Raw genomic sequence first — 25,743 nt, 5'->3', positions numbered from 1 at the left:
TATAAAAATGGCTCTAAACAAATTCTAAAGCAGCAGAACCCACAAAAAGACAGAGTAAAACAAATTTCCAGCCCAAGACAACCTGGATGATTGATCAGAAAGGTTTACCGTGCCAATCTGGTAGAGGAGCACAGTGCAGCATGGGCACTCAGGCCAAGAACCTGTAGCAGGCCTCAGAGGACTGAATCACGGGCAGCTGTGGCGGCTTCCAGACTTTTCAACCCAGAAACTCCAAAGACAACTTAGAAGGTCAGTGGGAAAAATCTGTTTCTGTGGTGCTGAGAGTGGGGTCTCAGTTCTAGTTCCCTGAGAGCTCAGCCTTTGGGGGGCGTAGCTGCCTCCTGAGCTTCTAGCCCACAGACTTAGGGGGAACTCAGTGGCTGATCAGAGAGGGATTGCAGGGATCTCTTTACCAATGCTGAGGCAGGAATCTCTTATTTTGCCCGTGCTTGGATCTGGGTCACAATTCTGGGCGGTGGTCTTGGGGTGAGGAGGAATGCTGGTGTGGTGGAGCTTGTAGTGGCTATGAAGAGAAAGCCCTCCTCACAGTTCCAGGACAGAAAGGAGTGCTTGTGGTCAGAGCACAGGATAAGGAAGGAGTAAACACCTCACCCCATATCATACCACTTTGGAAGAACTAAAAATTTACAGATCCCTACAGGTATCTCTGAAAACAGCTGTGCAGACCCCAAACCTTGGGACAGTACATTCTCCATGTTGGAAGCAGACTCTTAACTTAACAAAGAGTTTAAAACTCAAGTAATTGGCCGGGATCATGAGCAAGCAGCACAAAAAGAGTCAGACTATATTATCTTACTTTGGTGACAAAGAAGATTAAAATATACAAACAGAAGAAGACAACAAAGTAAAAGCTCCTACGTCCAAAGCCTCCAAGAAAAATATGAATCAGTTCCAGGCCTTGGAAGAGCTCAAAAGGGATTTTGAGAAGCAAGTAAGAGAAGTAGAGGAAAAACTGGGAAGAGAAATGAGAGTGATGCAAGAAAATCATGAAAAGGAAGTGAACAGCTTGCTAAAGGAGACTCAAAAAATGCTGAAGAAAATAACACCTTAAAAAATAGTCTAACCAAAATGGCAAAAGAAGTCCAAAAAGCCAATGAGGAGAAGAATGCCCTAAAAAGAAAAAATTGGCCAAATGGAAAAGGAAGTCCAAAAGATTACTGAAGGAAATACTTCCTTAAAAATTAGAATAGAGCAATTGGAAGCTAGTGACTTTATGAGAAATCAAGACACTGTAAAACAAATCCAAAAGAATGAAAAAATAGAAGAGAATGTGAAATATTTCATTGGAAAAACAACTGACCTGGAAAATAGATCCAGGAGAGAAATTTAAAAATTATTAGACTATCTGAAAGCCACGATCAAAAAAAGAGCCTAGACATCGTCTTTAAAGAAATTATCAAGGAAAACTGCCCTGATATTTTAGAACCAGAGGGCATAATAGAAATTGAAAGAATCCATTGATCTCCTCCTGAAAGAGATCCCCAAAGGAAAACTCCTAGGAATATTATACCCAAATTCCAGAGTTCCCAGGTCAAGGAGAAAATATTGCAAGCTCCCCCAGAAAGAAACAATTCAAGTACTGTGGAAACACTATCAGGATAACACAGGATTTAGCAGCTTCTACATTAAAGAATGCAGGGCATGGAATATAATATTCCAGAGGTCAAAGGACACATGATTACAATCAAGAATAACCTACCCAGCAAAACTGAGTATAATCCCTCAGGGGAAAAAATGGTTATTCAGTGAAATAGAGGACTTTCAAGCATTCTTGATGAAAAGACTGGAGCTGAATAGAAAATTTGACTTTCAAATACAAGATTCAAGTGGAACATGAAGAGGTAAACAGGAAACAGAAATCATAAGAGACTTATTAAGGTTGAACTGTTTACATTCCTGCATTGAAAGATGATATTTGTAATTCATGAGACCTTTGTCAGTATTAGGATACTTGGAGGGAATAAATTATATGTATGCATAGATAGATAGATAGATAGATAGATAGATAGATAGATAGATAGATAGAGGGCACAGGGTGAGTTGAAGATTAAGGGGTCTTATCTGGAGAATAAAATTAAGGGATGAGAGAGAATTATATTAGGAGAGAAGAAAGGGAGAGGTAGAATGGGGTAAATTATCTCACCAAAAAAACCCAAACAAACCAGAAAAGTAAAGGCTCTCGCACTGGAGGGGAAATGGGGGAAGGTGAGAGGGAATGAGTGAATCTTATTCTCATAGGATTTGACTTAAGGAGAGAATAACATACACACTCAATTGGGTATGGAAATCTGTCTTACCCTACAGGAAAATAGGGGGAGAAGGGGACAAGAGAGCAGGGGGGATGATAGAGAGGAGGGCAGATTGGGAAAGAGGGTAATCAGAAGCAAATACTTCTGAGGAGGGACAGGATGAAAAGAAAGAATAGAATAAATGGGAGGGCAGGATAGGATTAAAGGAAATAGAGTTAGTTTTTCACAACATGTCTACTATGGAAGTGTTTTGCATAACTGCACATATATAACCATATTGAGCTGCTTGCCTTTTCAATGTGGGTAGGTGGGGAGGGAGGAAAGGAGAAAATTTGGAACCCAAAGTTTTAAAAACATATGTCTAAAAAAAATGTTTTCACATGCAACTGGGAAATAAGAAATACAGGAAATGGGGTACAGAAGTCTATCCTGCCCTACAGGAAAATAGAAGGGGAGGGGGATGACAGAAGGGGAGATAGAAAAGAGGGAAGACTAGGGGAAGGGAAATTCAAAATGCATGCCATCTTGGGATGCAGGAAGGGGTGAGATGGGGTGAAAATTTGGAATGCAAAATCTTGTGGAAGTGAATGTTGAAAACTAAAAATAAATAAATTTATATGAAAAAAACATTCTTCCATTTCACTTATATTGTTAAATTTATTAGCTTATAGTTGGGCAAAATAACTCCAAATAATTTCTTTAATTTCATCTTCATGAACGATATATTCACCTTTTTCATTTGTTGGTACTAGTAATTTGGTTTTCTTTTCTTTTCTTCATTATATTAGCTGATGATTTTTTTGTTTTATTGGTTTTTTCATAAAACCAACTTCTGATTTTGTTTATTAATTTTCTTGTATTCAATTTTACTAATTTCATCTTTAATTTTTAGGATGTTCAATTTGGTGCTTATTGGGGGATTTTAAATTTGTTCTTTTTCTAGTTTTTTTTAATTGCACATCCAATTCATTGGTCTTCTCTTTCTCTATTTTTTTGATCTTAGCATTTAGAGATATATTTTTTTCTCTGATTACTGCTTTTGCTATATTCCATAGGTTTTAATATGTTGTCTCCTTCTTACCATTCTCTTTAATAAAATTATTTATTATTTCTATGACTTTTTCTTTAAGCTGTTCATTCTTTAGGATTAGGCTATTTAGTTTGCAATGAACTTTTAATCTGTTTCTAAGGTCCATTATTAAATATAATTTTTGTTGCATTACGATCCAAAATAGTTGCATTTAATCTTTTTTTTGGCATTTATCCATAAAGTTTTGATGTCTTAATATGATCAGTTTTTGCAAAAGTACCATATACCACTAAGAAAAAGGTATTCCTTTCTATTCCCATTCAATGCACTCCAGATATCTATCATATCTAGCTTACCTAAGATTCTGTTCATCTCCTTGACTTCTTATTTTTTTCTTTCTTTTGATTGCAATGATCTAGTTCTGAAAGGGGAAGATTGAACTCCCACAGTATTATAGTTTTATTACATATTTCCCCCTGTAATTCATTTAGCTTTTCCTTTAAAAATTTGGATGCTATTACATTTGGTGCATATAGATTTAGTATTGATATTACTTAATTACTTATGGTACCTTTTTATCATAATGCTACTTTTCTATTTATCTCTTTTAATTAAATCTATTTTAGGTTTGACTTTGACATCATAATTTTTAACCCTGCTTTTTATGTATCAGTTGAAGTATAACTAATTCTGCTCCAGTCCTTTATTTTTACTTTATATATATCTCTCATTTTGAAATATATTTCTTGTAAATAATACATTTCCTGATTCTAGTTTTTAATCTATCTGTTTCTGTTTTATGGGTGAGTTCATCCCATTCACATTCCTAATTATAACTACTGGTTGTGTGTTTGCCTCCATCCCATTTTTGTCACTGTTTATCCTTCTCTCTCTCTTTTTTTACCCTATCCCTCCTCAGACATCTAATTTACTTTTAACTGCTGCTGTCCTAATCCTCAGCCTTTCTAAGAATCCCTCCCATATCCTCTTTCCTTACTCTTCTATTTATTGATCTGCACACTCTTTTAAAAATCCCTCCCTTATTCTTTCCCCTCACTCCCGTATTTCTTTGTTATATAAGAAGACCTTTATACCCTTCTAGATGTGTAGGTTATTCCCTCTTCAACTCGGTACTGATGAGAATATGGTTCTAGCACCACCAGCCTTCCACCCCCTCCTGTCTCCGATAATAATAGTTCTTCCATTTGTATGGGATAATTGCTCCATTTCCCTCTTCCTACCCGTTTTTTTTTTCAGCCCCAGGCCTTCTATTTATGTATGTTCTTTCTTGTGTTAGAGTTGGGCTGCAGTCCTTAGGTGTTGAGAATCTTGTTTCAGGCCTCAGGTTTTTCATGCTGATGTTTTTTAAGCTCTCTCTGGGTGCTTGATTTCAGGTAGTCCTCTTCATTGCTGAGCTACAACCAGGGCCCTCAGCAGCACTGTCACCACAGACACTCTTATTCCTTGTAGTCTCTTCCCAGATCTGCAACCCCTGCCCTGGATCCAAAACCAGGGACTCTGCTCTTCTGCAAGTGCCCACAGTCAGCAGAGTTGCTGCTTCCGCTCTGTGATGCACTCACTAGTTTATGTTTGTTCATCCTCACAGCCACAGCCGCAGCCACAGCCATAGCCATAGCCTGGGACTGAATGTGGTCAATGCACCTGGGCCTCACTTGTTTTGAGTCAAGGGCACTGCAGTCTTCCTCTCTTTAGCAGTCTCTCCTTTCCCCCACACTATCCATGGGATGAAAGTTCCTAAAATAAGGCTGACATCTCTTCCCTCAGAGCTTATTGTTTGTTGACTTAGCAGTATCTGCTGGGAAGGTATGTACACTGCAGCCAGGCCAGAATACCACCCAGGGAGGTGAGGTCTCTCCAAATATCCTTGGAAGTTGTCTTAGGCAGACAACAGTTTTATCCTAACTTTTAATTATTTCTGCTTTGCAAGGTGCACTTTGAGGCAGACTTGAAAAAAAATATTTGTGGAGCAATTTGGGAGAGCCAGGTAATTTTCTGCCTTATTCTGCCATCTTCCCAGAGTCCAAAGGGAACACAAATTTGTACAAAAATATTTACAGCAGCTCTTTTTGTGTTTGCAAAGAACTGTAAATTGAGGTGATACTCATCATTTGGGGAATGGCTGAACAGGTTGTGATGTATAATGTAATGGAATACTCTTGTACTATTAAGAAATGATGAGCAGGATGATTTCAGAAAAAGTTGGAAAGATTTACATGAACTGCTACAGAGGGAAGTAAGCAGAACTAAGAGATCACTATTACACAATAACAGCAATATTGTATGATGGAAAACTGTGAATGACTTAGCTATTCTCAGCAATAGCTGAGTGTCAATAGAATCAAAAATCTGACACAATCCCAAAGGACTCATAATGAAAAATGCTATCCATTTACAGAGATAGAATGGATAAAGTCTGAATGAAGAAAGAAGACTACTATTTTTCTTTCTCCCTCTTCTTTCCTTCCTTCTTTCCTTCCTCCCTCCTTCCCTCCCTATCATTCCTTTCTTTTTCTTTCTTTCTTTTCTTCCACAAAAAATTATGGAAATATATTTTGCATGTAGGCTTGTGTATAATCTGTAACAGACTGCTTACCATCTCAGGGAGGGAGGAAATGATGGAGAGAATTTAGAACTCACAAATAAAAGAATGTTAAAAAATGTTTTTACATGTAAATAAATATTATTTTAAATAATAATAAAACATTTTTAAAAAATCAGAAGTGGTTAAATGGAAAAAAGACACAAAACTTTACTGAAGAAAATATTCCTTAAAAATTAGAATTGGTGAAGTGGAAAATAATGACTTCATGGGCATTGAAACAATAAAATAAAGTTAAAAAAAATGAAAACACAGAAAATGTTAAATAGCTAATAGGAAAATCAATTGATCAAAGAGAGATAATTTAAGAATTGTTGGACTACCTGAAAGTAATTATCAGAAAAAGAACCCAGAAATCATATTTCAAGAAATTAAAGGAAAAACTTTCTAGCCTCTTAGAGTCTCCAAACTTAGAACCAGAGGACAAAGTAGAAATTGAAAGAATCCACAAATCAGCTCCTGAAGTAGATCCTAAGATGAAATTTCCCAGGAATATATAGCCAAATTCCAGAGCTACCAGGTCAAAGAGAATATACTGCAGGCATCCAGGAAGAAACAATTCAAATACTGTGGAGCCACAGTCAAGGTCACACAGGTTTTGGCAGCTACCATGATAGAAGAACTTGGGATAAGATGTTTTGAAAGGCAAAGGACCTAAAAATAAACCAGATAAAATCTATTCAGGAAAACAGTATAGTCTTACAGAGGAGGAAAATGAGCTTTTCATGAAACAGTATTTCTATTTAAGTATTTTTAAAGTAGTCCTAATGAAAAGATCAGAGCTGAATGGAACATTTAAGATTCAAACACAAACTCAAGAGGGATGTGTAAAGAAAAACATGAATGAGAAATAGAGGAACTTAGTGAGGATAAACTGTTTACATTCCCAAATGGGAAGATGACGTATGTAAATATAAAAGAACTTTATCATTAAGTTAGCTGAGGAATGAAGGGAAACCTTAATTTACCCCTTTGAGACCTGTATATGTCTAACCCTAAAATAAAGAAGAAAGCAGTTTAAGAGATGAATAAAATTTTAGAAAAGTTAGATATCATAAATTTCTACAGAAAATTGAATGAGCATAATAAGGAATATACCCTTTTCTCAACTATGTGGCACTTTCACAAAGACTACCCATTTACTAGGGCATAAAAGCTCACACACAAATGCAGGGATATTAAATGCCCCCTTTTTAGTCCAAAAGGCATTAAAATTACATTTAACAAATGCCTTTGTTCCACAGATTAAAAATTAATTGGAAACTAAATTATGTAATCCTAAAAAATGAATGGGTCAAAGAACCAATCATAGAAATACTCGATAATTTAATTAAAAATAATGTCAACTATGAGACAACATATCAACATTTGTAGAATGCAAAGTTGCAGTTAGGGAAAATTTTACACCTCTGACTGCTTATATCAATAAAAGAGAGAAGGAGCAGACAAATGAATTGAACATGTAACTTAAAAAAATGGAAAGAGAAAATTTAAATTCCCAATTAAACAAAAAATAGAAATCCTAAAAAACAAAGGAGAGATTAATAAAATTGAAAGTAAAAGAAAATTGAACTAATAAGTAAAACTAAGAGTTAGTCTTATAATAAAATAAAGATAAACTATTGGTAAAAAAAAATGGCTTTTTTTAAAAGAAGAAAATCAAATGACCAGTATAAAAAATAAAAAGTGAATATTCCACTAATGAATATAAAATTAAAACAGTTATTAGGAGCTGTTTTGCTCAATTATATGTTAATAAAACTGGCAATATAAGTGAAATGGGCACGTATACATAAAAATAATTTGTTGAGATTAACAGCAGAAAAATGGAATATTTAAATAACCCTATCATGGAAAAACAAATTGAACTTTCCAATAATGAACTACCTATGAAAAAATCCATTAAAAAAGTCCTAGAATATTCCTTCCATGACATAAATAAGGTTTTGTAAGTAAACTTGGGAGAGTAAAAACAGAGAAAGAAAACTATAATCCCATTTCCCTAATGAGTATTGATGCAAAAAATTTTTAATAGAAAAGTAGGAAGAGACTATAGTAATAAATGACAAAGATCATACTCTATGATCAGGCGGAAGTTACACCTGGAATGTAGATCTCAATCAATATTAGTAAAACCGTAACTATAATTGCCCATCTCTATAACCAAAACTACAAAAATCATATATGATTGTCTTATTAGATGCAGAAAAAACTGTGACAAACTTCAACACCTACTTGTATTAAAACACTAGAAATTATTGGAACAAATGTTGCTTTTTTTGTGCTTTTTATAAAAGCTAAAACAGATTTAATCAAAAGAGAAAAAAGAGGACACTACACCGTCACCCATATTTTTCTTTTTTTTTTTTTTAAATTAACTTATTTATAGTTTTCAGCATTCACTTCTACAAGATTTTAGGGTCCAATTTTTTCCCCATCTCCTCTCTCCTCCCACACCAAGATGGCATGCATATGGAATACCCCTTCCCCTAATCTGCTTTCCCTTCTATCTTTCCCCCTTTATCTTATCCCGTTCCCCTTCAATTTTCCTGTAGGGCAGAATAAATTTCTATACCCCATTTTCTGTATATCTTATTTCCCAGTTACGTGTGAAAACAATTTTTAACATTTGTTTTTAAAACTTTAGATTCCAAATTCTCTCCCTTCCTCCCTCCCCACCCACCCTCATTGAAAAGGCAAGCAACTCAATACAGGTTACACGTGTGTAGTTATGCAAAACACTTCCATAGTAGTAATGTTGTGAAAAACTAAGTATATTTCCTTTAATCCTATCCCACCTCCCATTTATTCTATTCTCTCTTTTGATCCTGTCCCTCCTTAGAAATGTTTGCTTCTGATTACCCCCTCCCCCAATCTTTCCTTCCATCTGTCATCCTTCTGCTGTCTTGTCCCCTTCCCCCCCCTATTTTCCTGTAGGATAAGATAGATTTCCATACCTAATTGAGTGTGTATGTTATTCTCTCCTTAAGCCAAATCTTATGATAATAAAATTCACTCATTCCCTCTCACCTTAGCCTGTTTCCCCTCTACTGTAAAAGCCTTTTCTTGTCTGTTTCATGTGAGATAATTTACCCCATTCTACCTCTCCCTTTCTCCTTCCCTCCATATAATCCTCTCTCACCCATTAATTTTATTCTCCAAATATGACCTCTTTATCTTCAATTCACCCTGTGCCATCTATCTATCTATCTATCTATCTATCTATCTATCTATCTATCTATAATTTTTTCCCTCCAACTACTCTAATACTGACAAAGGACTCGTGAGTTGGAGACATCATCTTTCCATGAAGAATATAACAGTTCAGCCTTAATAAGCCTCTTATGATTTCTCTTACCTGCTTATCTCTTCATGTTCCTCTTGAGTCTTGTATCTGAAAGTCAAATTTTCTATTCACCTCTGATCATTTCATCAAGAATACTTGAAAGTCCTCTATTTCGTTGAATTTCCACTGTTTCTCCTGAAGGATTATGCTCAGTTTTGCTGGGTAGGTTATTCTTGATTGTAATCGTGTGTCCTTTGACCTCTGGAATATTATATTCCAAGCCCTCCAATCTCTTAATGTAGAAGCTGCTAAATCCTGGGTTATCCTGATTGTGTTTCCACAATACTTGAATTGTTTCTTTCTGGCTGCTTACAATATTTTCTCCTTAACTTGGGAACTCTGCAATTTGGCTATAATATTCCTAGGAGTTTTCCTTTGGGGTTTTCTTTCAGGGGGTGATTGGTGGATTCTTTCAATTTCTATTTTGCCCTCTGGTTCTAAAATATCAGGGCAGTTTTCCTTGATAATTTCTTGAAGGATGATGTCTAGGATCTTTTTTGATCATGGCTTTCAGGTGGTTCAATAATTTTAAAATTTCTCTCGTGGATCTATTTTCCAGGTCAGTTGTTTTTCCAATGAGATATTTCACATTCTCTTCTATTTTTTTCATTCTTTTGAATTTGTTTTACAGTGTCTTGATTCCTCATAAAGCCACTAGCTTCCAATTGCTCCATTCTAATTTGCAAGGAAGTCTTTTCTTCAGTAATCTTTTGGACTTCCTTCTCCATTTGGCCAATTTTGCTTTTTAGGGCATTGTTGTCCTCATTGGCCAGAGGCTAGCTTCTACAGTGTTGGGGAGATTCCCTAAGTAAATATATGAAAAAAAACATGGAAAATACTTGCACAAGTTTTGAAGGCATAGAAGAAATTAAGTTCTTTATTTGTGGAATACCCAAAATAATTAAATCAGTGATCCACAATTTTTAAATAGAAATACCATAGTCTTAGAGGAGGAAAACAATATTCTCAGTTATCATTTTTAAAGAGAAAATCTGCTGCATAGCCAGTTAATGTAGATGAAGTTTTCAATACTATATTAAAACATTTAATCTAGCATTTTAAATCACAGATTTAAAGTTGGAAGGGAACTTCATGGCCTTCTAGTCCAACTCTTTCCTTTTACAGATGAAGACACTCAGGGGACTTCCAGGAAAGGTGGCTGCCTAAATGGGAGGTAGAGTGCCAAACTCCCAAATACCCACCCCAGCAAAAATTAGAAAATTCTCACTACACTGCAAAATGATCAAGAAATCCATTGAGAAATGAAAGTAAGTGGTTCTTCTCCTGAAAAAGTGATCCAGAAAGCCATAGATAATAGAACAGTGAGTCATTAGCAAAGCCAATGCTAGTGAAAGCAAATATACTTATGGTAACCTCCTCATGTGATTAAAGATGGCCCAGAGATTTGTGTAACTTGTAAGGCTCTGTTTCAGAGACAGTGAGGGTGGAAGGCACAGTTAGGGTGGCAGGTGGAGATTAGTGTAGGAACCCATGGCGAGACCAAACAGTACTGAACACCACATGAAAAATGCAGCAGAGGGCTGCATTAGCTTAAAGGGAAGTTAAGTATTTAAATACTGTTCACACATCACTAAATATTTTGAAAGTCATTTTTTTTTTCTGAAACACTATGCTTCAGTCTTCTTTGGATAAGGCAATGTGTTTTCAGTGAAACAAAGTGACTTTTTTTTAAAGAATTTCAATGTTGTTATTCCTTTGAGAAATTAGTGGGAAAGTGCAAATCGAAGCATACTTTTCTCATTTTTTTTTTTGCAACATGGCTAATATGCAAATATGCTTAGCATGATTTCACATGTATAATCAATACATTGTTTATCTTTTCAGCAGTTGGGGGAGGGGTAGGAGAGAGGGAGAGAATCTGGAACTCAAAATTAAAAAATAAAAAAGTTAATAAATAAACAATATGTATTTTAAAATTAATGGAAGACAAGGGTTGCAACTTATCAATGTCTTCCTAACACATGATTAACCAGTGGATGGAAAGATATATTTCAAATCCTTAAACTAATTCACGAAAGTATTTGGCTTTACAGGGGCAGATAGGTGGTACAATGGATAGAGTGCTGGGCCTGAAGACTCATCTTCCTGATTTCAAATTTAGCCTCAGACAGTTACTGGATGTGTGACCCTGGGCAAATCACTTAACCCTGTTTGTCCCAGTTTCCTCATGTGTAAAATGAGCTGGGAAGGAAATGGCAAACCACTCCAGTATCTTTGCCAGTAAACCCCAAATGAGATCATGAAGAGTCAGATATTACTGAAAAAAAAAACCCACAGCAACTATTGAACAGCAACAAATATCAACTGTTTGGCTTCACAGATTGATTTTTTCATATAATATATTTTCTTGATATGAAAGCTCAAAAAGTAGGCTAGAAGCGACAGATTTTCATCCTAGTAGCATTATTTTGCCCCAAATTTGGCGAAGAACACAAAATTATATTAATAGGTGAAGGTTGACTCAGGCCAATACCCTATTTTTCAGGCTTGTTGAAAGTAGGCAACAAAATGAGGTTTACTTATTCATAGAATGTAACGGATATGCAACAAGGATATTGTAGCACTTAACTTGGGGGAATCTGTGGTTTTCCTCTCTGAAGTCTGAGTAGGCCAGAGGCTGCCAGGAACCTTCATCAGACAAGGTGAAGCTTGAGCCTTAGTCCACACAAGTCCCTGAAACCCTGGGGATTGCTTTGTTGCCTTTCAAGGAAAAACTAGCTCTACTAGTATAAGGGAAATGTAGCTCCTACCACATGTGTCAAAAAATGGTGAGATTCTCCCTGTTTATTTTCTAAATTCTCTAAGTCTTCCTCTAAATTCTCTAATTTTGAGAGGTCTTAGAAAAATATACTTATTTGTGAAGTGTGGTTATAAGTACAAATTCAGTTTAATCATCTTTGTTGTATACTCAATATATACCCAATGTATAAACTGAGTGCCAAATCTGGCATCTCAACAGTGCAAGCTATTCTACACAAAACAATGATGTACTAAGGATTTTATTTACCTATCAGAATTGTGAAGGGGATTATGATTTTTGTAATATGATATGTGCAATGAATATACTAATAGATTAAGTTTTTCAGAATTGCCTCTCTTGTGAGTCAGACTTACAACACAGCTTGAAATGATAAATGAAACCTTTGACAGTACTCACAATCACTGGCATCCTCCTGCCTATGTACCTGAAATGAAGTGAATCAAAGATTGTAGAACATGTTCCCATCATAGAACTCTGGTCCTGTGACCTATCACATGATGACCACCAAGGACTTGAGTGGTATTGCCCCTACGGGACCCCAGAATTGTATTGCCTTCCATTTGTGGGTTTGTCATGGGAAACTACTCAAGCATAGGAAAACACTGTAACCCACTTTCCCCCTCTCTTCCCACTTGTGATTTATGTATATAATCTCTGTCTTCACTTCAGCAAGGTGAAATTCTGATCAGGAGAATTCTTGATTTGCAAATCTGTTCCTTGTAATGAAACTAATTAATTAAATGGCCACTTGATGCTTTGTCTCTGGCCGGCTCTTTTGTCATTCTCAAGTTAGAGACTGGCTCAGTAAAATCCTGTTAATGTAAGTCTGTCATGATATGTAGAGGCCTTAGCAAATGCCCAATGGCTTTTTGATTATTTATAAAGAGGCTTTGTCTATTGTTCTGTGACAGAGATCTATTTGTGCTAGTTTGACAGTTTGATATAGTCAGTGATGATACCCAGAAATACAAGGAAGGCTCACCCAAAATTAGGGTCAAAAGGAACCTTATACATCAAGTCTAGGATGTTACCCTACTACAAAAGCTCTAATGGCTTATTCCTCCACTTTTGAATATTGGTCCAACTCTTTGTGATCCCATTTGGGGTTTTCTTGGCAAAGATACTGGAGTGGTTTGCTATTTCATTCTCCAGCTCATTTAACAAATAGGAAACTGAGATAGACATAGATAAGTGACCTAGTCAGGGTAACAAAGCTGGTAAGTGACCGAGGCCAGATTTGAACTCAGGAAGATAAGTTTTCCTGACTTCAAGCCCCACATTCTATCCACTGCAACACATAGCTCACTAGCTTTCACAAGGTCATTTATTCCATTGCCTAGTTTTTTTGTTTTGGTCTGATTTTTTTTTGTTGTTGTTGTTTTGTTTGTTTTGTTATTAAAGTTCTCCTGACAAAAGAATTTTAAATGTAGTTCGGGACTGGACTGATTTCTAACCTGTGGGTAGCCAGAGACAAACAAATCAGGTCAAAGGCAAATGAGTCAGGAATCAGATAACAGTTTAATTTCAAAGTGAGGAAAACACTTGTGAGCAGAAATCTACCTTCGAGAGAAGGAGGGCTTTTGGTTTATGGCAGGGGAAGGGTTTTTAGTCATGAAAACCACAAATGACATGACCACAACACAGTCATTCTTACATCTTGAGTAAACTTTCCACTGTTGGCTTTTTTTGGGACAATACAGGCATTCTTCAGTCCTGTGAGAACAGTCTCTAAGTTATTAGAATTGTTGAGTCTTGTGATTCTCTCAAGTCATTAGGGTTGTTGAGCCTTCTGATCATTCAGTAGGGTACAAAACCAGAGTTAGTGTGGTGGTAACAGGAGTGCAGCACCTGGTTTGGTTGACTTAATCTTACAAGCACAGGGATTGTTCAGAATGTCAGGAGATGTGATCGATCACTTTCTGCTGCAGTGTGTCAGCTGTAGCCCCAGCTCTGAGGCCTCTGAGGCCAAGATCTCTTTGGAAATAGGGAAGCTCTAAAAATCTAACCCATTACACACATGTAAAATTATAAATCCCATGATAGTATTTGCTAGATGGTGAGATCATCCAGAGATTGAACACAAAGGATTGTTGTTATTCCAAGCTCAGGACACAGCCCTCTTTCTGGGCCTTACCTCTGGAAAAGAGGGTATCTCCTAATATCTTGACATTTCTCCCTTTTAGCAAATGGGAGTGTGTCTAAAAAAAAACACCCTACCTTTATGGCCAATAAAGGAGAGGCAGGTATAAGCCAAGATGCCAGGAGAGGTCAATTAGGCCAGGATGAGATGTTGTCCTGGGGGTTAGTTCCTTGAGGGGACCCATCAGGGAAGTGTGTCCCAGATACCATTGAGAGTCATTGTTTTCATATAAGCAGAAAAGGGGGGGGGCAAGAAAATGCCAGCACATGCTTGAATCAGGGCCTTGGTGGTTGAGCACATAACAAAAAGAAAGATGAAAAAACAAAGAAACTAGGATATTATATTCATCCTTTGTCCAGAATCTTGAGACAGCTGTCTCATCTAGATGTCAACTGCTTCTGGTTCCATAGTAGAAGAACTTTGAGGGTTTTGCCATCCACTTAGGAGCAGGGGCTTACTTCAGATGATCCAGGAGTACAAACCCACAAGTTTGGCAGCTGTGAGAGTAGTCAGAAGGACCTGGTAGGGGCCATGGGGGAAAACTCCTCACATTAATCTTTGAATCCAAGTTTCTGGACAGCATAATATAAGTATTTAGTTAAAAGTCTCCAAACAACACATAAATATGATCCAGTTTCCCAGCTACATAGGGCTATGTTTAAACAATACAATAGTTTTTCTCATAATTCCCATAATTGTGCAATTACATTAAATCAGGTACAGATTAAACTACTTAGAGGTCTCATAATGGACTAGTTCTAAGAAGAGAGATTTAAAAGGCACCAGGGTAACCAAGAAAACACAAATATAAACATCTTAAAAGACCAAAGCAACACAATAGTTAATCACTAATATTAACTGACATCAAGTCTCCTTATATTCTAGTGACCCATTCTCAATATTCATTTAATCAGCACATTTTGAGTCTCAGATGGCTCATATTTTATCTGTTTCCTTGATATCTTTTCTTGGACAATAAGCTTTATTCTCAGAACAGTTCTGAAGGGGACAATACTTCTCTGGTTCCAAATTGAGAGGTTCCTAGATAATTCTGACTTAATACAATTTAGTACAATTGTTTAAATTCGGTTCTCCAATTTTGAAATTTCAGGGAATTTTAGTTTATGTACTGTTTGCTACTTCTATCCTTACCTAAGTCCTGTAACCTTATGTAAGAAACATTTTTTTTTGAAATTGAGTTATTTTTCTATTTCTTAGCCAACACCAAATAATTTTGATAATTACTGCCTTATAATCTAGTTTAAAATCTAATACTGCTAAACCTTCCTCCTTTACATGATTTTTTTGAATTTGTGTTCTTCATTTTTATTATATTGGTCCTGCTTACCCATGAACAATTCATATTTCCCCAATTATTTAAATTCGATATAGCTTTTTGGCTACATCTGCTAGGTATTTTATTTTCAAGTATTTTACACTGACTAGAGTTATTTTAAATGGAGTATCTCTTACTATCACTTCTTGCAGGGTTTTGTTTATGTTATATAGGAATACTGATGATTTTATGTATATTTAGTTTATATCCTGCTACTTTGCTAAAATTATTAATTGATTCAACTAACTTTTTAATTGAGTCTTTGGGATTTTCCACGTATTTCAACATATTGTCTACAAAAAGAATTAGTTTGATTACCTCATTCCCTATTTTGATTCCTTCTATTTCTTTTTCTTCTCTTATTGCCATTGCTAGGATTTCTAATACAATATTGAATAACATTGGTGGTGGTGGATATACTTGTTTCACACCCAATCTTATTAAGAAGGCTTCTACCTTATCCCCATTACAATTAACGCTTTCTTATGGTTTTAGATAAACATGTTTTTTAGATCAATTTTTTAAAAATCCCATTTATACCTATATTTTCAAAAACCTTTTTTTAATAGAAATGAGTGTTATACTTTATCAAAAGCTTCCCCCACCCCTGTCCTGGCTGCAATTTAAATCTTTCAAGGTAACAGAAACTAGCTCACAACACAAAGACTATACAGACATTTAACATTTTACAAAGAAACAGAAAAAATGACAAGACTGACACAAATAGAACTAGTTTGGCTGAAACACATAGTTGAAATTTTACAAGGCTTTGTTAGAGAGACCAATTAACAGAAGCATGCAGTTAAGAAAGGATATCCTTACCACAGAGAGCTTAGAAAAATTGGGTTACCTGAGAGCCTCAGCATTTTCATCACAAAGAATGGTGAGCTCAGCCAAAGTGACAGCTCAGAGGATTGGAGCAGGGATAAGGGTAGAGGATTCATCAGATGAGAGGTGGGGATTGGACTCCAGAAAAATAAGTCTCTAGTGTGCATACTCTATTCCCACTAGTATCAGAGAGTCCAATGACCCAATTCCATGTCCAATCCCACTTCTTTTTCTAAAAATAAATTTATTTATTTTTTAATTTTCAACGTTCACTTCCATAAGATTTTGAGTTCCAATTTTTTCCCCCATCTCTTCCCTCCCTCCACCCAAAGATGGCATGTAAATTGATATAGGCTCAGCGTACACATTCATATTAAACCTATTTTCACATTAGTTAAGTTGTAAAGAAGAATTAGAACCAATAGAAAATAAATGAGAAGAAGAAGGAAGAAGAAACTAGAGAGAGAGAGAGAGAGAGAGAGAGAGAGAGAGAGAGAGAGAGAAGGAGAGAGAACACAAAGAATATGCTTCAATCTGCATTCAGACTCCATAGGTCTTTTTCTGAATGTGGACAGCATTATGCATCATGACTCTTATTATCTTAGGTCCTTGCATTTCTAAGAAGAGCTAAATCTATCAAAATTAGTCACCGCACAAAGTAGCTATTACTGTGTACAACATTCTCCTGGCTCTGCTCACTTCACTCAGCATCAGTTTGTATTTTGAAGTTTTTCTGAACTCCACTTATTCATCATTTCTTATAGTACAATGGTATTCCATTATATTCATATACCACAACTTGTTCAATCAGTCCTCAATTGATAGATATCCCCTCAATTTCCAATTCTTTGCCACCACAAAAAAAGCTGCTATGAATATTTTTGTACATGTGGTCCTTTTCCATTTTTATGATCTCTTTGGGATACAGACCTAGAAGTGGTATTGCTGGGTCAAAGAATATGCAGTTTTATAGCCTTTTGAACATAGTTCCAAATTGCTCTCCAGAACGGTTGGATCAGTTCATAACTCTACCAAAAATGCATTAGCATTCCAGTTTTCCCATATCTTCTCCAGCATCTGCCATTTTCCTGTTTTGTCGTGTTAGCCAATCTGAGAGGTTTGGTGTGGTACCTCGAGTTGTTTTGATTTGCATTTCTCTAATCAATAGTGACAGAGCATTTTTTCATATGACTATAGATAGCTTTAATTTCTTCAGCTGAAAACTGCCTATTCATATCCTTTGAAGATTGAGGAATAACTTGTATTCCTACAAATTTGACATGGTTCTCTGTATATTGTAGAAATGAGACATTTATCAGAAACACTGGTTGTAAAAATTCTTTCCCAGTTTTCTGTTTCCCTCCAAATCTTAGTTGCATTGGCTTTGTTTGTGCAAAAACCTTTCAATTTAATGTAATCAAAATTATACAGCTTGCATTTCATAATGTCCTCTTACTTTTGTTTAGTCGTAAATTCCTCTGTTCTCCATAAATGTGACAGGTAAGTTATTCCTTGCTCTCCCAGTTTGCTTATCATATCTGCTTTTATATCTAAATCATGTACCCATTTTGACTTTATTTTGGTATATGGTGTAAGATGTTGGTCTCTGCCTAGTTTCTGCCATACTGTTTTTCAGTTTTCTCGGTTTTTGTCAAATAGTGACTTTTTATCCCAAAAGCTAGAATCTTTGGGTTTATCCAACAGTAGATTTCTGTAATCATTGACTGCTAACCTATTCCACTGATCCACCACTCTGTTTCTTAGCCAGTACCAAGTAGTTTTGATGATTGCTGCTTTATAATACAATTTGAGATCTGGTATGGCTAGGGCACCTTCCCTTGAATTTCTTTTCATTAATTCCCTTGAAATTCTGGATCTTTTATTCTTTCATATGAATTTTGTTATTATTTTTTCCAGCTTTATGAAACAATTTCTTGGTAGTTTGATTGGCATGGCACTGAATAAGTAAATTGATTTAGGTATAATTGTAATTTTTCTTATATTAGCTTGGCCTACCCATGAGAAACTGATGTTTTTCCAATTACTTAGGTCTGACTTCATTTGTTTGAAAAGAGTTTTGTAATTGTGTTCATAGAGGTCCTGGGTTTGTTTTGCCAGATAGACTCCCAAATATTTTATAATGTCTACAATAACTTTAAATGCAATTTCTCTTTTTGTTTCTTGCTGTTCAGCTTTATTAGTAACATATAGAAATGAAGATGATTTATGTGTGTTTGTTTTATATCCTGCAACTTTGTTACAGTTTTTCATTATTTCAAATAGTTTTTTTGTTGATTCTCTAGAATTCTCTAAGTATACCATCATGTTATTTGCAAAGATGGGTAGCTTTGTTTCTTCTTTGCCTGTTCTAATACCTTTAATTTCTTTTTCTTCTCTTATTGCTAAAGGTAACTTTTCTAGTACCATATTGAACAATAGTGGTGATAATGGATATCCTTATTTCACCCCTGATCTTATTGGAAATGCTTTTAGCTGATCCCTATTACATATAATGCTTGCTGATAGTTTTAGGTAGATGCTGCTTATCATTTTAAGGAAGACTCCATTTATTCCCATGCTTTCTAGTGTTTTTAATGCGAATAGATGTTGTGTTTTGTCAAAAAGCTTTTTCTGAGATAATCATGTGGTTTCTGTTAGTTTTGTTGTTGATATGTCAATTATGCTGATTTTCCTAATATTGAACCAGCCCTGCATTCCTAGTATAAATCCTACCTAGTCATAGTACATTATTCTTGTGATAAATTGCTGTAATCTTTTTGCTAAACTAAGATTGTCAAATTTATTGGTACACAGTTGGGCAAAATAGCTCCTAATTATTGTTTAAATTTCCTCCTCATGGGTGGTGAATTCCTCCTTTTCATTTTTAATACTGGTAATTTGATTTTCTTCTTTTTAAAAAAATCAAATTACCAAAGGTTTATCTTTTTTTTCCATAAAACCATCTTAATTTTATTTATTAGTTCAATAGTTTTCTTGATTTCAGTTTTATTAATATCTCCTTTGGTTTTCAGAATTTCTAAATTGGCATTTAATTGGTGATTTTTAATTTGCTCTTTTTCTAGAGTTTTTAGTTGCATGTCCAATTTATTGATCTCCTCTTTCTCTATTTTATTCATGTAAACATTTAGAGATATAAAGCTTACCTAACGACCACTTTCACTGCATCCCATAAGTTTTAGTATGTTGTCTCATTATTGTCATTCTCTTGGATGAAGTTATTGATTAGTTCTTTAATATATTGTTTGACGAACTCATAGATTAGATTATTCAGTTTTCAATTATGTTTTAGCCTATTTTTTTTTTGCCATATAGGATAGACTTTTGGACTCACACCAGGAGCCCGTGCTTCTTCAGCACCATTGTGTATTTGTGGATTTTGCCTTCCACATTCTTCTCGGCTTGCTTGTGTAGTTTTGTAAGCTTCTTTTTCTTTCTATAATGGATCTTGGCTTTCCCCTTCCTCTTCTCTTCCAACATAGCAGTCACTGCCTAATACTTCCAGCCAACCTTGTGGGCCAGGCATCCCAGATAAGCAAACTTTCTAGTTGGCTTCAGTCTGTCACTTTGAGAGCAGCTGGGACAACCATGTGTTTCCACTTGTCATATGGAGGAATGCCATCAAACACCTTAACACGTTCTAAGGCAGCCTGACTTCTCTTGGTATTGTGGGGAAGCATCCCACTGACTGTCTTCCAGAAAATGCGATTTGGGGCTCTGAAGTGATAAGGGCCTCTTGAAGGGTTTGTGGTAATTTGCTTTAGGAGGAAGGCCAGGTATTTCAGTTTATTCCAGTAGAAGTTTTGTGAGATGTTGATGCCTTCGCAGCGAACCATGACCACCTTCTGTCCCAGGAGGACTTGCTTGGCCACAATGGCGGCCAAGCAGCTGAGGAGATGGCCCCACCCATTGATCACCAGGACCTGCCTGTCCACCATGGCCAATGCTGCCTAGGAAAAGCTAGCCTATCTTTCCATGGCCCTTTATTACATGTAACTTTTATTGCATCATGATCTGAAAAAGGTGCATTTAACATGTTTGCCTTTGCGCATTGGATTGTGAGGTTTTTATGCCCTACTACATGGTCAATTTTTTTTCTTATTAATTAATTTATTTATAGTTTTCAACATTCACTTCCACGGTATTTTGAGTTCCAAATTTTCTCCCCATCTTGTCCCTCCCCCCACACCAAGATGGCATGCATTCTGAATGCCCATTCTCCTAATCTGCCCTCCCTTCTATCTCCCCCACTTCTCTTACCCCTTTCCCCCTCTATTTTTCTGTAGAGCAGGATAGATTTCTCTACCCCATTGCCTGTTTATCTTATTTCCCAGTTGCATGTGAAAATAGTTTTAAACATTGGTTTTTAAAACTTTGGCTTCCAAATTTTCTCTCTTCCTCCCTCCCCATCCACCGTTGTTGTAAAGGCAAGCAACTAGATACAGATTATACATGTGTAGTCATGCAAAAACACTTCCATAGCAGTCATGTTGTGAAAAACTATCTATATTTCCCTTCATCCTATCCTGCCCCCATTTATTCTGTTCTTTCTTTTGACCCCGCCCCTCCTTAGAAGTGTTTGCTTCTGATTACCTCCTCCCCCAATCTTTCCTCTCTTCTATCATCCTCCTGCTCCCTTGTCCCCTTCCCCCCTTATTTTCCTGTAGGGTAAGAAAGATTTCCATACCCAATTGAGTGAGTTTGTTATTCTCTCCTTAAACCAAATCTAATGATAATAAGATTCACTCATTCCCTCTCACCTTCCCCTATTTCCCTCCACTGTAAAAGCCTTTTCTTGAATGTTTTATGTGAGAAAATTTACCTCATTCTACCTCTCCCTTTCTCTTTCTCCCATTATAATTCTTTCTCAACCCTTAATTTTATTCTGCAAATATCACCCCTTCATCTTCAACTCACCCTATGTCATCTATCTATCTATCTATCTATCTATCTATCTATCTATCTATCTATCTATCTATCTATCTACATACATATACATATATATTTTTCCCTCCAACTTCCCTAATACTGACAAAGGTCTCATAAGTTACAAATAATCATCTTTCCATGTAGGAATGTAAGCGGTTCAACTTTAATGAATCTCTTATGATTTTTCTTTCCTGTTTATCTCTTCATGTATCTCTTGAGTCTTGTATCTGAAAGTCAAATTTTCTGTTCTCCTTTGGTCTTTTCATCAAGAATACTTGAAAGTTCTCTATTTCACTGAATATCCATTGTTTCCCCTGAAGGATTATGCTCAGTTTTGCTGGGTAGGTGATTCTTAGTTGTAATCATATGTCCTCTGACCACCAGAATATTATATTCCAAGCCCTCCAATCCCTTAATATAGAAGCTGCAAAATCTTGTGTTATCCTGACTGTTTTCACAACACTTGAATTGTTTCTTTCTGGCTGCTTGCAATATTTTCTCCTTGACCTGGGAACTCTGGAAGTTGGCTACAATATTCCCAGGAGTTTTCCCTTCGAGATCTCTTTCAGGAGGTGATCAGTAGATTCTTTCAATTTCTATTATACCCTTTGGTTCTAGAATATCATGGCCGTTTTCCTTGATAATTTCTTGAAAGATGATATCTAGGCTCTTTTTTGGTCATGGCTTTCAGATAGTCCAATAATTTTTAAATTTTCTCTCCTGGATCTATTTTCCAGGTCAGTTGTTTTTCCAATGAGATATTTCACATTGTCTTCTATTTTTTCATTCTTTTGGTTTTGTTTTACAATGTCTCAGTTTCTCATAAAGTCTCTAACTTCCATTTGCTCCATTCTGATTTTTAGGGAAGTATTTTCTTCAGTGAGCTTTTGGACCTCCTTTTCCTTTTGGGTAATTCTGCTTTTTAAGGCATTCTTCTCCTTATTGACTTTTTGTACCTCTTTTGCCACTTGGGTTAGGCTGTTTTTTAAGTTATTTTCTTCATTTTTTTTTTTTTGGTCTCCTTTAGCAAGCTGTTGACTTGTTTTTCATGATTTTCTTGTATCATTCTCATTTCTTTTCCCAGTATTTCCTCTGCTTCTCTTACTTGCTTCTCAAAATCTTTTTTGAGCTGTTCCATGGCCTGGGACTGATTCATATTTTTCTTGGAGGCTTTGGATGTGGGAGCTTTGACTTTGTTGTCTTCTTCTGGTTGTATGTTTTGATCTTCTTTTTCACCAAAGAAAGATTTTATGGTCTGACTTTTTTTTTGCGCCTTTGTTTGCTCATGATCCCAGCCAATTACTTGAGTTATAAACTCTTTGTTATTGTAGGTATCTTCTTCCAGTGTGGGGAATGTACTGTCAGGGGTTTTGTGCAACTGTTTTCAGAGATACTTCTAGGGACCTGTAAATTTTCAGTTCTTCCAAGGTGGTACAATCAAGGGTGAGGTGTTTACTCCTTTCCTGGCATGTGCTCTGGTCTATGAGTGATCACAAGTGCTCTTTTCTGACTTGGAACTGTGAGGATTCTCTCTCTACCACCACTACTTTGCTAAATTATTTCACTTCTTGGTTCTGGTAGAAGTATAAACATCACATATTCCAGGAAAGTTACTGCATAATTTCTCTCTCTCCCCTCCCATAGAGCTCAGAAAACAGCAACAAAAAACCTTAAGCCTGATATTAATCCCCCATACCTCAGTATGAGAGCCCAACTTTCATACAAAGTTAACAGATAGAAACTATGCCACTAAAATGAGTAAGCAAAAGAGAAAGAACCCAAAGATAGCTATGGTGATAGAGAAAATCTAGCTTCAAACTCAGAAGAATATAGTGAAGTTAAAAAAATCTACTTCTTCAAAAGCAAAAAGCAAAATTGTCAGAAGCCAAAAGAGTTTTTGGAAAAGCTTAAAAAGGGCTTTAAAAATCAAATAAGGGAGGTTGAAGAAAAATTAGGGAAAAAGTAAGAGTAATCAAGAAAATCAATTAAATTATGAGAAGAAAGTCAACCAACTGGAAAAAGAGATCCACAAGCTGCAGAAAAAAAATAACTGTTCAAAAATCAGAATTGGGCAGAAGAAGCTAATGAGTTCATAAAACACTAAGAAATAATAAAACAGAATCAAAAGAATGAAAAAAATAAAAGAGAATGTGAAACATCTCATTAAAAAAGCAACTTGGAAAAGATATGGAGGATAGACAATATAAGAATTTCATAATGAAGATTATGAAAAATAAGTCTAGATACTGTACTTTAAGAGATCATTATGGAAAATTGACCTGACATTTTACAAGAGGGTAAAATAGAAATTGAAAACAATCCACCAATCATCACCAGAAAGAGATCCCCAAATGAAAGCTCACAGAATATCATAGCTAAGTTTTAAAGCACCCAGGTCAAGGAGAAAATAGCACAAGTAGCTAAAAAAAATTAAATATTGTGGAGCTACAATCAGGATAACAAAAAAACTTTGCAGCTTGTACATAAAACAAAAACAAAAACAAAGGGCTTGGAGTAAAGGAGCTGGGCTTGCATCCAAGAATAACTTACCTAGCAAAACTGTGTGTTATCCTGAATGGGAACAAAAATGACATTTAATGAATTGAAAGACTTTCAGGTATTTCTGGGTGGGGGTGGAGGGAACAGAACTGAATTAAAAATTTGACCTACTAGACTTAGGAGAAACTTAAGAAGATAAACATTAAAGACCAATTATGAAGGACTTAATAAAGTCAAAATGCTTATTTATTGTATGGGAAAGCATTCTTTGTAACTCTTATGAATGTTATCATTAGTTGTATAGTTCCAAAAGGATACATAGAAATCTTGATGTTCAGTTGAGTATGATGGGATGATCCTTAAAAATTAAATTGGGTAGGGAGAAGTGAAATGGAGCAATTATCTCATACAAATGAGCCCTGAATGGATGTACTGTTACATTAGAGGCAGGAGAGGGTAGAGGGCTGCTAGTGGTAGTTATTATCATCAGAATTGGTTTGAAGAGGGAATAACCTGCACTTCTAGAAGGGTATAAAAATCTTAACTTACATAGAAATAAGACTGCAAAGGAATAGGATAAGGGAGAGACTTTTAGAAAGCTACTTAGATCAAGAAATAGGAGCTTAAGGGGAGAGGATAAAGGAGGGGCTTTTAGAAAAAATAAATAGATTAAGGAAAAGGAGGCTAAGGGAAGAGGATTAGGGAGGGATTCTTGGAACAGATGTGGATTAGGGAGGCAGTGGTTAGAAGTCAATTAGACTTTTCAGGAGAGGTGGGGAGAGAGAGAAAGAGAGAGAGAGAGAGAGAGAGAGAGAGAGAGAGAGAGAGAGAGAGAGAGAGAGAGAGAGAGAGAGAGAGAGAAACAGTGAAAAAAATAGCATGGAAGGAAATGTACAACTATTAATCATAATTTTGAATGTGAATGGTATAAACTCACCCATAAAACAAATGAATAGCTGAATGGATTAAAAAACAGAATGTGACAATATGTTGTTTAAAAGAAACATGTTTAAAAATCAGATACACATAGAATAAAAATAAAGGACTGGAATAGAATTTTTTATGCTTCCAGTGATGCAAAAAAGCCAGAGGTAGCAACCATAATCTTATACAAAATTAAACCTAAAACAGATTTAACTAGAAGATGTAAAAAGGGGAACCACATTGTGATAAAAGATACCATAGATAAGTAATATCAATACTAAACCTATATGCACCAATGTTATAACATCCGAGTTTTTAAAAGAAAAGCTAAATGAATTACAAATGGAAATAGATAGCAAACTATAATAGTGTGGACTTCAATCTTCCCCTCTTAGAACTAGATTGGTCTGTTTAAAAAAATAAATAAGAAGTCAAGGAGATTAACAGAATCTTAGGTAAGCTAAATATGACAGATATCTGGAGTGCATTGAATGGGAATATAAAGGAATATATCCTTTTCTCTGCAATAGATGGTATCTTTACAAAAAATTGACTGTATATTAGGGCACCAAAACATTGTAGTTAAATGCAGAAAAGCAGAAATATTAAATGCATCCATTTCAGATCAAATTGTAATAAAAATTACATTCAATAAAGGCAGTGGAAAATAGACTAAAAATGAATTGGGAATAAATAACCAATTCTAAAGAATAAATGGATCAAAGAACAAATCATAGAAATAATCAATAATTTTGTTAAAAGAGAATAACAAGAACAATGAGACAATATACTAAAATTTATGGGATGCAGCCAAAGCAGTACTTAGGGGGAAATTTATACCTTGAAATGCTTTCATCTATAAAATAGAGAAAGAACAGATCAATGAATTGGGCATACAACTAAAAAAACTAGAAAAAGAACAAATTTAAAACCCTGAATTAAAAACAAAATTAAAAATCCTGAAAATCAGAGTAAAGATTAACAAAATTGCAAGTAAGAAAACCATTGAACTAATAAATAA

At 35.5% G+C, this 25,743-nt stretch overlaps 1 protein-coding gene and 1 pseudogene across 1 annotated transcript in view; one reads left to right on the top strand and one right to left on the bottom strand.

The window, feature by feature from the left end:
* The window catches only part of MDGA2 (MAM domain containing glycosylphosphatidylinositol anchor 2), a 754,553-nt gene that overhangs the window by 189,273 nt on the left and 539,537 nt on the right, over nucleotides 1-25,743 (top strand). The gene's annotated exons all lie outside the window — the stretch shown is intronic.
* On the bottom strand, nucleotides 19,701-20,308 carry LOC110220666 (large ribosomal subunit protein uL13 pseudogene; annotated as a pseudogene).

Source organism: Phascolarctos cinereus, unplaced genomic scaffold (assembly GCF_003287225.1).
Source record: "Phascolarctos cinereus isolate Bilbo 61053 unplaced genomic scaffold, phaCin_HiC Scaffold_3;HRSCAF=262, whole genome shotgun sequence".
Classification (NCBI taxonomy): Eukaryota; Metazoa; Chordata; class Mammalia; order Diprotodontia; family Phascolarctidae; genus Phascolarctos; species Phascolarctos cinereus.
Note: the sequence above shows the minus strand (reverse complement) of the source record. Positions and strands in the feature narration are given on the sequence as shown.